Source organism: Panthera leo, chromosome B3 (assembly GCF_018350215.1).
Source record: "Panthera leo isolate Ple1 chromosome B3, P.leo_Ple1_pat1.1, whole genome shotgun sequence".
Lineage (NCBI taxonomy): Eukaryota > Metazoa > Chordata > Mammalia > Carnivora > Felidae > Panthera > Panthera leo.
The window spans coordinates 12,207,481-12,220,671 of record NC_056684.1 but is presented as its reverse complement, the minus strand read 5'-3'; the positions used below and the strand labels follow the sequence as shown (position 1 = coordinate 12,220,671).

Here is a 13,191-nt window from a genome sequence, read left to right as displayed (position 1 = left end):
ACCTCTCCCTCTGCAAATACATGCAGTGCTGACCCCTCCAGGGTTGGCTGGATGAAACAGAGGGAGAAATAAGGAAAGTTCTTACTTCCCCCAGGCACTGTGAGAAGCTGGCCCGGTGTTCTGAACGTGGCTGATATTTCTACCTGATGGGACACTTTCACCATCCTTTAGAACCCACCTCCGGACCATCAGAAACCATCGCTTTCTTTTAGGTGCTCAGACGCTTGGCTTCTTCAGATGACCCCTTACTCCTGTGGTCCCCCGGAAGCCAGCACCCCCTTCAGCCTCTCCCCACGGAGTTCCAGTTGCCTTCACAGTGAGTCCTTCCAAACGAGTCCTTAGATAACCTCACATCTGGATTCACACAGGGCCCACCACTGGTGCACAAAAACAACCTTCTTTGCCCCAACGCACTCTGGAAACGCTATGCAGGCAAAACAGCCACCTTCACCCACACCTGCCTGGCTCATTTCCTGTCTTTTACTCAAAATAGGAGCCAGGCACCAGCCACTGTGGTTCTTACTGAAAGTGACATGTGTAACTTTTTTTACACGTTTTTGTTGACCTGAAGTGATCAACACCACACACACACACACACACACACGCGCGCGCGCTTCTTGCTCTGTATGAGGAAGTAAAGTGTCCTCAGCAAAGTTCTTTTCAAGAAAAATTCTCAAAAAAATTGCCTTCAAAGTCTGGTGTGTGTGTTTTTTTTTGGTTTTTTTTGTTTGTTTGTTTGTTTTGTTTTTTTGGCTATTAGATACATTTACTGCTATGCTTGTCCGCTTTTCCTTATTGATTTTGATGTGATGTGCTCCCCATTTCAAATTGGGCTCTTGAAGTCTTCGATATTAGCATGCAACGATTTCTCTTTCAATTCAGTTGATATTTACTCCTATATTTGGAGGACTTTTTTTTTTCCTAAAGGTTACTTACTTGTTTGTTTTTAAGTAATCTCTCCACCCAACATGGAGCTCGATCTCACGAGCCTGAGATCAAGAGTCATAAACGCTCCTCTGACTTAGCCAACCAGGTGCCCACCCCCCGCTTTGGGGGGTAAATTTCATGGGTGTTTTCAAATGTTTTACATACGTATATGTATTTTTGGTAATTTACCCTTACCAATACCTTATACCCTTCTTTGTCTATTGTAAGAGTTTTTGACTTCAAGTCAATTTTTTTTTTCAATTATTATAGACCTCACATCTCTCTTCTCTTTCACTCCTTACCTAGAACATCTTTTCTCATACTTTCATTTTCACCTTTTCTCAATGTGACATCTAAAGCAAATTATAGGTGGACAAGACAAAATTGGATCTTGGTGTTTCCCTTCCATTCCGTCACTCACTGAATTTTGGAAACTTTAACACATTACCTGTAATTACTAAAGAGGACCTCTGCCATTTTTCTCTTTGATTTCTTCTTCTTTTTTTTTTTAATGTTTAGTTATTTTTGAGAGACAGAATGAGCAATCCAGCAGGGGAGGGGCAGAGAGAGGGGGACAGAAGATCCAAAGCAGGCTCCATGCTGACGGCACAGAGCCCAGTGCAGGACTCAAACTCGCAAACCGTGAGATCATGACCTGACCTAAAGTCAGACCGCTGAAACGACTGAGCTACCCGGGCACCCCTCTCTTTGATTATATTTGTCTACTCCAATACTATGTTCTTTTGAGTTTCATTGATTTCATTGTTGTGAGCTGTTTTCTCTTTATTTCCTATCGTTTTTGAATATATACCTATATACTTTAGATATTTAGTTATTTCTTAAATATTGCACCGATCACAATTGATCTCCTAAATTTATAGCAGTCAGTTTGAATTGATATTTTAGCTTCAACACACACACACACGCACACACACAGCCTATTGCCTTCATGCCTCAACCAGAAATAGAAAGGGTCCCTGTGAAAGTGGTGCCAGGAAGTGACGTGAAGGGAGGACATGTTATATCGTTGCTTTGAGAATGATGTGTTTGATGCTCAGACTGAGGGCTCAGATCACTTTACATTGTAACTGTCCCCCCTCCAAGAAGCCCTAGGCCCTTAATGGTCCCCAGCATCCCCCCCAGACGCTTCTTGACCACAGAGCCTGCTGTGCTTCTCTGCTCCCCGAGTTACGTCCTTCCTATGCCCCCCACCACCTCTAGCTCCCACATTCACACACCGTTTCCCCTTTACCCTCATATTTATAAGACTGTCAGGTAACCTCGCCTCTGGAATTGCCACATTCCTCATGAAAGAGGCACAGAAGCATCTTATAAGCCGTTACTGACTGGAAGGGGATGCCCAGCTTCCTCACCACGTGAGCTTTTCAGCGGCAATCTGCTCCCACATCGCCAGGTAAGCACCTTCTTCCACAGAGAACACTCATGACCGCATCCCATCAAATGTCAAGGTTGTCTGAATGGCTGCCTGGGTCCCTAGGGACCTCGCCTGTCACAGAACACGGTCCCACGGACCCCGAGAGGAGCAGAAATGTGGCCATGGCGCAGACTCTGCCTCCAGGCCCAGGTAGGAGAATTCACCACACAGAAAATAAGAACTTTGATTTATTTATAACTTTTATCCAGTTCATATGTTTAAAAAAAAATAGGATAGTTTTTAAAGACCCAGAGTTCTGATCCTAGCCCCACATATCCCTGGCCATCGAGGAAGGAAACTATTGTCCTTTGCAATAATTTCTGACACATTATCGGCAGGCCAGTGTTGATCACACACAAGCGTGTCATGGGGGTAAATAGGCCTTAGATCAGTCTATGAAAAATAGGATATTGGGTGGAATGTCTTCTCTGGTCCCTCCCCAATCTAAAGACCCAACATTCTGATCACAAATAGCTTAATTTTCCTTTTGTTTCTTCAGTCGGGCCATGAATGAGCATTGGCATGGAGTTGAAAGGGAAAGACAGGTGGGCCTTTAAAGGCAGTGAGTTCTAGACTCTCCAGAATCTTCTGGGTCTCCAGTTCCATACCACGTCATGCATCTATCTCCACCCAAATCCGAGGACTTGATGAAATTCTGAACAGATATCTTGTCTTCGGGTTTCCTTTCACTGAGGGGCCTCTGTGCTGAGAGCAAGTGAACAAAATCACGGGACAGCAGCACTGGGAAACCTTCTCCCCAGCTGTGCTTATCAGAGGCCTCTTCCCTTCCATAAACAGCACCAGATGGAGTTTAATTAGGATCTTAGAAAGTAAATAACGCAAAACCCAAGTTAGTGTTTTTCCTGTCACCCAATGGACAAGAGGCTGTGAGAGAAAAATACAGGACGTTAAACAAGATTACTTCCCCGGAGACTGAGAGACAAGCTGAAAGTGTCCTGGCTGAGCAGAAGTGAAGCTCTTCAGTTAAGGCTTACTTCACGCTGAAGGCCATCTGAGGTCTCGGAACACAGTGGCCTCCACTGGCTACCAAAGTCTCCTTTCTTCAGAGCTCACATTTGTAAACATATTTTTTTCTAGAGAAAAAAAAAAAATGAATAGCCTGAGTTTCCTTCATACCCTGTGGGCAGAGACCCGAGGCAGCTGGGGTCATTTTCCCAGTGTACTCATACCCAGTGTAACTCAAGCATCCACCTAAAGGTAGAGGTAAATTCTGTCAGCCCAGTTGGCTTATGCCAAATCATGCAACGTCCAGCTTCTAAGCAAATAGATCCCTGTATGTAAAACCTTCACCTTAAAGCCAACAACAACGGGACATTATAGACATAGAAACAGCATCCCTGAAGGGTACCAATGTCAGCCATGTTCCAGGGAAAGGCCCTCCGTTAAAGGCATCGACTCACTGGACTGGGGTTGTACCACCCTCTGTGAGCAAACTGAGGGGTAATGTTCTCAGGTGCCATCTTATCTGTTGCCTGCAGAGACGTGATGAGACATAAAGTCCCTCTTAGCCTTACCCCTTCCAGCTTCTCCCCAGCAGAGGCACTAACGTAAATTACGGTTCAAGAAAATGATTTGACCAGGCACCCAGAACTTCCGTTCCCCTGTTGTCCTACTACATTCTCAAACAGGTAAAGCTGAACATGGAGACATATATGCACTATGACTGAGAGGCAATCTTCAGGTAAACGGAGCGGCATTTAGAAACTTCTGCCAACTTAGGTTAGTTTAAATGAAAACAACCAAAGCCGCTGTATTTTTCAACCATATGAAATAATGCTGCTTTATTGTCTTTAAAAAAAAAAGAAAAGGAAAACATTTAGCCCACCCCCTGCAAGTCTACCCAATCAGAGAGTTGGGATCCATCCAAACAGAACGGTAGGTGGCTGTCTCTCTTCTGCACAATGGATGCCCTTGAGGCAGGCATCACGATACTCTCACCCACAACCTCTGTTCATCTGGTTGCTCCACTATGGCACTGAAACTCCCAGGAAACAGGAGCCCGGGGAAGCCAGCAAAGACAGGACAGGGTAAGCAGCTGCAAGATGTGACATAGAAATAAGATCCTTCAAGGGGCGTCTGGGTGGCTCAGTTGGCTGAGCATCCAACTTCGGCTCAGGTCATGAGTTCACGGTTTGTGGGTTCAAGCCCCACGTCGGGTTCTGTGCTGACAGCTCAGAACCTGGAGTCTGTCTCAGATTCTGTGTCTCCTTCTCTCTCTGCCCCTCCCCCACTTCCCCACTTATGCTCTGTCTCTCTTTCTCTCTCTCTCTCTCTCTCTCGAAAATAAACAAAGAAAAAAATAATAATAAAATTAAAAAAAAGAAAATAAACAAAGAAGAAGAAGAAAGGGAAGGGAAGGGAAGGGAAGGGAAGGGAAGGGAAGGGAAGGAAAGGAAAGGAAAGGAAAGGAAAGGAAAGGAAAGGAAAGGAAAGGAAAGGAAGAGGCTCCCTCACAGTAAATTCTGTGGGAGAGTCCGAAACACAAAAACCTCAGGGAGCTAAGCTTGATGAACATAAATTTTTCATTCTTCCCATCAGAGCCATAGAAATACAGGTCCAAAGAACCTTCCACAAGCTGGGAGGTGCCCTGAGAGCTACTGGACTTAACCTAACTTCAGCCACAGACGTGATTAAGGAAAATCTGCACACTGTAGATTGGCAAATGCTGGGACTAGGCACATACTGGAGAGTTGGGGAGCAGGCAGGCAGGTCACACATGCTCACAGACTCACACATGCACACACACACGTACACACAAAGACAAATAAATATTAGGTCTACATAACCATGGATTCATCGACAGCATTTCGCAGTTTCGTTGATAATGGTTCAGAATCATTGGAGCTTGCTTTGGGCACAGTTGGGCTCTCCAGTCCCCTGCCCTACATTTCTCTGAGTTTGAGCTTTAAACAATAGACCCAAAAGACACAACCATAGCACAATGATTACAGAGTCAAAGGATCAGAATCGGACTTCCTTCATTCTGTCATTCCATCTGACCCCTTGGAGTTCTTTGTGTTTAGTTTCAGAGGTGAACACGGCGTGATTCTTTAAGATGTAGGGGTTGGGTTTTTTTTTGGGGGGGGGGTTGGGGGTGAAGGGCAAATATACATAATTAAGATCATTATGCAATATTTTTCTGAAATTGAATATTATCTTGAAAATGAAATGTAACCTCTTTAAATTGATTTAAAACCAAAGAGGGCATCAAGACGACAATTTCTAGTTATTGCACGATTACTGACACTAATTACTGGACAGAGGAAGAGGTATAAAAACTGACCCACTTCGGGCAGCCAATCCACCCGTTGTTCCTTTTCATTTGCGACACCCACTTCCCGGAATGTTGTCACCCAGATAGCAACATGGCATGCACCTGCACGTCCTCTGGCGTCTTCCCAAGTGCCCCAGTTCACCCAAGAAGTCTTCCTTGACCACAGCCAGCAGCTTCTGTCTCCACAGCCAGATTCAGCTTCTGGGGTGGTTCCTAGTTCACTGTGCCTCTCCTTCCCTAAAAACTGGCCGCTCCCTGGGACAGGAAAGACTTCATTTGTTTTGTTCACGTGCTGGTTTGCAACACCCACAACAATGCCCAGCTTGCCCCCGAGCAGGCACTCAGTAATTACTCACCGAAAAATAATAATAATAAAAATAATAATAATGTAATTTCTGGGCCAATGATTGTATGACGTACACTTACTCGCTGACTTGGAATGCCACGTTCATTCAGTGAAATCACCGACTCAATATACTGAAGGATATGGGCCTTCGTTTATAATCTACAGGGTGGCCAGGTTGGTGCGGGGCGGGGGTAGAGAGCGCGCAGATGAATTTCAGAAAACAGGAAAACCATTTTCAGAAGCGGCGAGTGAATGTGGAGACACGGCATTCGCTTGCCCCGGCTCTGTAGGATGTTAGAGGCCTCACGCTGCCCTCCTTCGCCTTTGTCTTCACACCTTTAAAGAAAACCAAGAACACCAGCTAGTCAGCAAACACAGAACTCACAGCTCTCAGGGTTCCAGCTATAAAAAGTAGTAAAGACCAAAAGGAAGATTGCTAAGCCGCTGAACACAGCATGACATGATGTGAAACAATGGCGCTCTTGGCTGGTGTTGCCCTCACCCTAGTCTTTGCGCCACAATGGCAATGAACGGGGGGCACTTACCTTGCTTTGCTCCGAACAGTGATGCATCTATTGTACTCAAAGTCCTAAATGGAAATGACAGATAAGGCAAAAATAAACCCATATCTGGGCTTTGTATTCTTTATCGTTGGCCTCTTTGGCCACTAGCTTCTTACCGTTCAAAAGATTTCAAATTTAAAGCGTGTTTCAGAATCTAACAATGCAAGCTTTTACTTGCTAATCTTAGAGTGTGTGTGTGCGCATGCACACGGGAGTTTTTGTTTCTCCAAAATGAATTCTTCCAAATACATATTAGAAATACCTTTCCAAGTGCACAAAGCTCTCACTGCAATTTTCATCGGAATTGGGTCAAAGGCAGGGATCCATTCGGGGAGGACTGACAACTTGGCAATGTGAGGTCTTCCTTCCATGAGATGCACTGAGTTCCCTCCATTCTTGTGGAGTCGGGAGTCTGCCCACGCACTGCTGACAGGTGGCTGTTAGTGGAAAAAGAGACAGGTGCAAGACAGGAAATGGTTAGACCCTTCATGTCCGGCCCCCTGTCCCTGCACAATGCTCCCCTACAAGCCCAAGCAGCTCTGAGCTGGCCTCCCAGTTTCTCCTCCTGATTTCCTTTGCCATTCTGTCATTTCCGCTAATCCTGAATAAGTTTGGTTTCCTTCCCTTGACCCAGCTCCCCTTCTTGTTCAGAGCCCTTAGTTTCTCTTGGCCCCTTCTATACTTTTCTCTTCCAAATGCCTTCCTTAGTCCCTCCTCTTTACCTACACAAGGCCATTCATACAAGTTAACATTTTCAGTTCCAAAAGTCAAAGTCGCTTTTAGCTTGAGGGGTTTTCCATGGACCCTTGTGGAAGTGCCCTTGAACATGGGGCCCAGACTCTGCAAGGAATAGCCACAAACAGAAACCTATGGTGTCACAAAAGTCAGTCCCTTCTCCTTCTGACCTTCCCTTCCTGGAAGAAAAAGACCCTCTCCCCGCCCCCTTAACCATTTCCTTCCCTTCCAGAGGGTTCCCCTCTCAACTGAAGGGCATCTGAGAGCCCCTCCACTAGAATGTTTGTTTTGGCGCTTTTGTCTTTTGAAAGAGTAGCTGAGAAAATGTCTTTATCGGGACATGATCTTGCCAAGTCCTGTTTAGGCAACATCTTCAACTGGTTGATGTTTTTTTCCCCTTAAATGTTCTCAAAATCACCAATACAATAACAATCAGAAAACTCCACCTGGAAACTGTAGACACAGGCTGGGTAGTCACCAATGCCCAGCAGTGACACTATGATATCATGAGCAGCACAGCATCTTCCATAGGTTTCATATTAAAAGAGGAACCATGGCAATGTCTGATGCCCCACCGTCCAGCCCAGGGGTATACCTCCTCCCCAGAGTACGGCAGTTCCTGGATTCACTCATCTCTAGCACTTGTCCTGCTTCACTGTGAGTGTGGAATAAGATGGTTTTTTGCAAACCCACAGATAGTTTTCATCCCCATCTCCCAGACTCCTTTATAGCCCAGAATTTGCAGGGTAACCTGGCAGTGCTCCCCCTGGATGCCTCCCATCTTGGAGTGTCCTTCAGTGCATCAAACATTTGGTAATTACCTACTGGATGGAAGTCACAGCTCTGAGTACCCCGGGAAAAGCATGTCTGCCTATTTCCAGAACTTCGTGGCGAAGCTTGGCAAAGGTTAAATAACGTTGACTATGCCCTTCCCTGAGGATGGGTCCCAGAAGGGTTCGTGTCTACTGAGCACTGCAATATGTACCAACTACCCCACACTAAAATTTCTCCAGCTTTTAAGCTTTACAAAAAACTGGAGTCTCTCCCACTCGTCTCCTACAGCTCAGCTCAGCCATCTTCTCTCCAGAGAATCACCTTTGTGTCCCTTCCACACCCCTCTCGCCTTGCACAGCTTTTCATGACGCCAAGGTCACGTATTCTCAACATGGTCTTTAGCCACTGCCCCTCCCGGACAGACCTCGTGTACTACAGTCGCGTTAGACACAGAAACCAAATTGAATGCATAGAAAAAGTGAAAGGAAATTGTCAGTGAGTTCTTCCCTCCTAGATTCTTTGTGCATCTGTCTGTGCTTAACAAAATTCTTTCACATCATTTCATTGTATCCTCACCTCAGCTCTGTTGTGGTCAGTTGGATAGGTAGGCTTATCTTCATTTTACAAATGTAGAAATTGGTGCTCGCAGGGTTGCCTAAGATTGGGAAAGGAAATCATTTTCTAACCCAGAATACCCCCCACCTCCCAGACACCTCCGTAACCACTTTTGAGTGGCCAAAAGTTGGCTTCATGTCAACTTATCAGAGAAGATCTTCATGACCTAAAGTTAGATGCCTTCTCTGTTATTCTTCCCCTTGGGGATTTTCCCCTTGGTGGCACTAATCCTAATTTGTAACTTTTTAAAAACTTTTGTCTCCCCAACTGAGTCATCAGCTCTGTTAATGCAAGTGCCATTTCTATCACAGTGGCCATTGAAGTCTAGCATATGGAAGATGCTAGAACAAATATCTGCGGTCTTCTGACACCTGACTCTGTATCCTTTCCACTCTAATAAGCATTCGTGGAAAAGTTCTTCAAAATGATCCCAATATGTAATTCTGGAATTAAATCTCCTCATTACTATTAAATCATTAAACTGGAATGCCTACTTTTCGAGCAGTGTAGAGTCACATCGGTAGGAAATGTGTTATGTGCCCACAAAGTCCAAAAATTTCATGTAAATGGACAATGTCTCGTGAAATCGTGATAGTATTTACTATCATTTGTGATGTGTCTGGCTGTTCTAAGTATCCTATATAAAAATTAACTCGTAAAATCCTCAACATTTCTCTCAGGTAGACTCTTCCATGACCCCCCATTCTACAAGTGGGGAAATTGAGGGCTGGAAGTGCAAGCATTGCCTGCCCCCTGCCCCCCATCCTGGGGAGAACCACTCCAAAATTGTCCCTTCAGGGTCATGGTGGCCATCTCTGGTACCCACACTGAGTCTCCTGTTTCCCCCTGAAAACCTATTTCTTTGTCCCAATGTATGTCTTGCCTTGGAAGTCATGAGGAAGCCACACTCCAAAGGGGGTCTGAAAGTACTCTTTCTTCCCCGTCCATGGACTTAAGCCTGCACTTTGGCAGGACTGCTCTTTCCGTGGTAAGGCTTTACCGTGAGGGACTCCAGTTGGGGGCTGTCTGAAATAGCCAGACACAAGATGGCAGCCAGACCCAGTGCTTTGGCGAGGGGTGAAGGAGTCTGTCCGTGCTAGCTGTGGTATGCTGGCCCAGAGAGTGGTGGAGAGGATCTGATGGTTACCTCTATCTGCTGAAGTCATCTTAACCTGTGGCCCACGCTGACCCTCCCTGCTTCTTTCAGCCTGCCTCTCCACTGCCCCTTTTCTCTGGGCCCTAGGCATGCCCCATATGCTTTGAGCAGCTCTAAAAAAGGCTAGAGGGGCTTTAGAAATTTTCTCGGTGCCTGAATAAATTTGGAACAACAGTCCTGGAGTACTGGCCTGTTCCCTTTCAGATCCTCACTGGTTTCCCTTATGTGATCTTCTCCTCCCCTCTGATTGTTCTCTTACCTTGACAAACTCTTACTCCTTGCTTCTCCAAGAAACATGCCCATATGACAAGGGGTGGGAAATAGCTTCTATCTCAAGACCCAACAGGCCATGGAAGCTGGCCTTCTTGGAAGCCAGTGGTCAGAACTGGCCTTGCTCTTCCCTCTCACTACCTCTCCCAAATTGAGCTTGTTAGTCCCCACAACCTCCAAAGAGACCCCGCATCTCCTGTCCCTTGGTCTCCTTGTTCTCTTTCTTTATAATGTCCCTGAACTCACAGTCCATGGACCTGTAGACAGAGAAAATTCTCCCACCCAGCCTTGAACTGCCACAAGCTTCTCCATGCCTGTCCCCAACTCTCTGATGTGCCTGCCGTTGCCACCTAATCTCACGGAGTTTGCCAGAATCCTCCTTGGCCCTCCTGCCCAGGCTGAGGGCCCACATGCCCTTTCCAGAGGGCATTAGCACCAGACTAGTTTGCCCCCTGCTCCCTACATCTAACATGCAGGATGAAGGAGACGTGTTTGTGATTAAGGCAAATGGTCGTGGAGAAACACAGAGATACTCCTTCAAGGCTATTGTGACCCTACCACTCCCTGGCATCCCTCCTACTTCTCTGGCCATTCCTCCTCAACCTCCTTAGACAGATGCACCTCCCTGACCCCAAGGCACCCTCGCTTTTCCAGTCTGTCTCCCTGGCAAGTTCCACCATTCCTATGGAGTAACTACATATAGCAGATAATTCACCAATGGCTATCTATAGGCCACACCTCTCCCCTGAGCTCTTGACCTGAATATCGCCTCCTTTCAAAGGCACCTCAACTCAATCCGCTCCACGCCTGGCAGTTGTGTCCCTGCTCCAGTGTCTGCCTTCAGTGTTGGTCAACTGCCTCTGCAATCTATACCCACGGTCTGCCATCCTCCTCTACGTGGGTTATGTTCTCAACCCCTTCTCCCCAAGCCCCTCCAATCCTAGACACTGGCCTTGCCTGATGGGTTCCCTGACCGATCCCCACTCCCCTCCCCCTTCTAACTGGTGTTAGAAGCTAAGGTCTTTTCCCAAAAACCACACAGCAGCTAGGGTCTTTTTCCAAGAACCCAAATGTGACCATTTCTCTCCGCTGCTTAAAATCTTTCCATGGTTCCCTGAGGCTTCTAGGACAAAACACGAAAATTTCAAACCCGATCTACAAGTTCTCACAGCCTCTTGACTTTTATCCCCAGCTTGCATGGCTCACTCACATACCTCCTCACATCCAAGAGCCCCCTTCGTTAGACAAGGGGTTCTCTAAGGATCAGCACCCGTTTCTATTTGCCTGACACTTTTGGTATCCCCAGGACCTAGCTAGTGCTTGGCACATAGGAGTTCAACAGATATTAAATGAACGAATGGATGAATGAATGCATGAATGAGAGAGGAGCACACTATGCCCTGTCCCAGGAGCACCAAGAGTGGCCAGACTAAGACCCAGGGCCCAAAGCCAACTCAGAGCAGATGGGCCTTTAGCCCAGGGTTTTATTAAAGACACAATCAAATAAGAGAGGAAGCCCCAACTTGCACAGCTGAGATAGAACCTCAGAAGAAAGACGGCCAAGCCTGAAGGATTTAAGGGGTAGGGAAGACAAGCTCATATTTCTTAAAGATAAACACGTTTGTGACCAAGGGGAAGCCACTCTAAATGACACCTTTGCACTGTCTCTTTGAGCCATGAACATGGCCTTCCCTCCTCCTCAAGGTGTGGCCCCAGCCCTGGGATAGAGAGGCCGATGTGGTTCCAGTCTTAGGAGTAGACGCTGCTTTGGGACAGTTGCAACCAAGGGCTGCTGCACCCTGGGGTCAGAGTTGCCTTGCAGGGGCTGGACCACGTGAAGCGACGGGAAGTGCTTTGGCCCCCCAATTTCCCTCAGATGGGTCTGCCAAAGTTCCCACGAGAGGGTTCTTTTCAGCTAAGGCAGGGAGAGTCCAGTGAGGTTGTGAAACCACGCCAGAGGGCTCAGGCAGGCAGCCATGACTGCCTTGAAAAAGTTGAGTAAGAATTTGGTCAGAAAATCGAATCGCCATGCATGGCTGTGTGGTTACTGAAGGCTGAGCCAACCGTCAAGGTGAAAGCCTGGACTTTGGGCTCAAAGCCTTGGAGTCCACCTAGCTGCAGAGGGCAGGCACCAACCCCTGAGAATTTTAAGGATAGAACATTCTGACGGCAGTTGAAGGCAACCGTTGGAGCCTTCCCTGTGTCCGGGGAAGGACACAGACACCCCAAAGAGGAGCTCAGAGAGCAGAAGGTCCCCGGAGGCCCCACAGCCAGGGATGGAAAAGGTTTCTGGAGACAGAACAGAACAGAAATGCAGGCATAGGAGCCTGCCAAGATATGGAAGAAGATCTGAGGGTCCGGGGCACATTGTAGGGGTGGGAACCCAAAGACGCCAATGGGCCAGAAGGCAAACTGGCCACTCTGTATGGCTCTGCTGGGGGCCTGTCCTGGAAAAGACAAAGCTCAGAGTCTTTTCTGCAGCCAATGGCTAACAGACTCTTTGCTCCACAAGCAGGGACCATGGCTGCTTCTGACTCTAGAGCTTTGCAAAAGATGTTCATTCGGAATCAGGATAACCTCAAGTCCAGAGGCGTCCTCTCTAGAGGCACAAACACAAGTTCCAAATACTAAACCCACTCATTCATTCATTCACTCATTCATTCGGTCACTCAACAAATACTTATTGGGTACTTATCGTGTGCTGGACTTGAGGAGTATAATAGTGAACAGAAGGACAGCCCCTGCCTAATGGAGATTACAAGTAACTCTATAATACTTCTCCGTGTTAGGTATCTTAAAGGCACAGTTCATGGCACTTGGAGAGCTTTAAGCCCCAATGTAATGTAGGTATAGGGCTTCTCTAAGAACAATGGAGGTGGAATCTGGAAGATGAGTAGGAATTACCTAGTTGAAAAGGGTGTGAGGAGAGGGAGGGCAATGGTGCTCTAGGCAGAAGGAACTTCAGGAGAAATGTCTAAGTGCAGAGAAGAAACGTGGCAGATCTAAAATGTCCACAGTGGGACAGGGGGCGGGAGCTCAGAGAGGCCTGGGAGAAATGAGGCTGGAGAGGCAGGC

The 13,191-nt window shown here is 46.9% G+C and overlaps 1 long non-coding RNA gene across 8 annotated transcripts; it reads right to left on the bottom strand.

The window, feature by feature from the left end:
- Positions 1–2,537: 2,537 nt before the first annotated feature.
- On the bottom strand, positions 2,538–12,216 carry LOC122221656. Of its 8 annotated transcripts, none has more exons than XR_006203367.1 (5): positions 11,771–12,216; positions 8,652–8,730; positions 6,829–7,003; positions 5,760–6,339; positions 2,538–3,456 (listed from the first exon to the last, which is right to left on the bottom strand). It is a non-coding gene; the product is annotated as an uncharacterized LOC122221656 (long non-coding RNA). The 8 variants fall into 8 exon arrangements; XR_006203368.1 differs by lacking the exon at positions 11,771–12,216 and adding an exon at positions 10,106–11,758; XR_006203371.1 differs by lacking the exon at positions 11,771–12,216 and adding an exon at positions 6,549–6,592 and having other exon boundaries at positions 8,652–9,177.
- Positions 12,217–13,191: the final 975 nt, after the last annotated feature.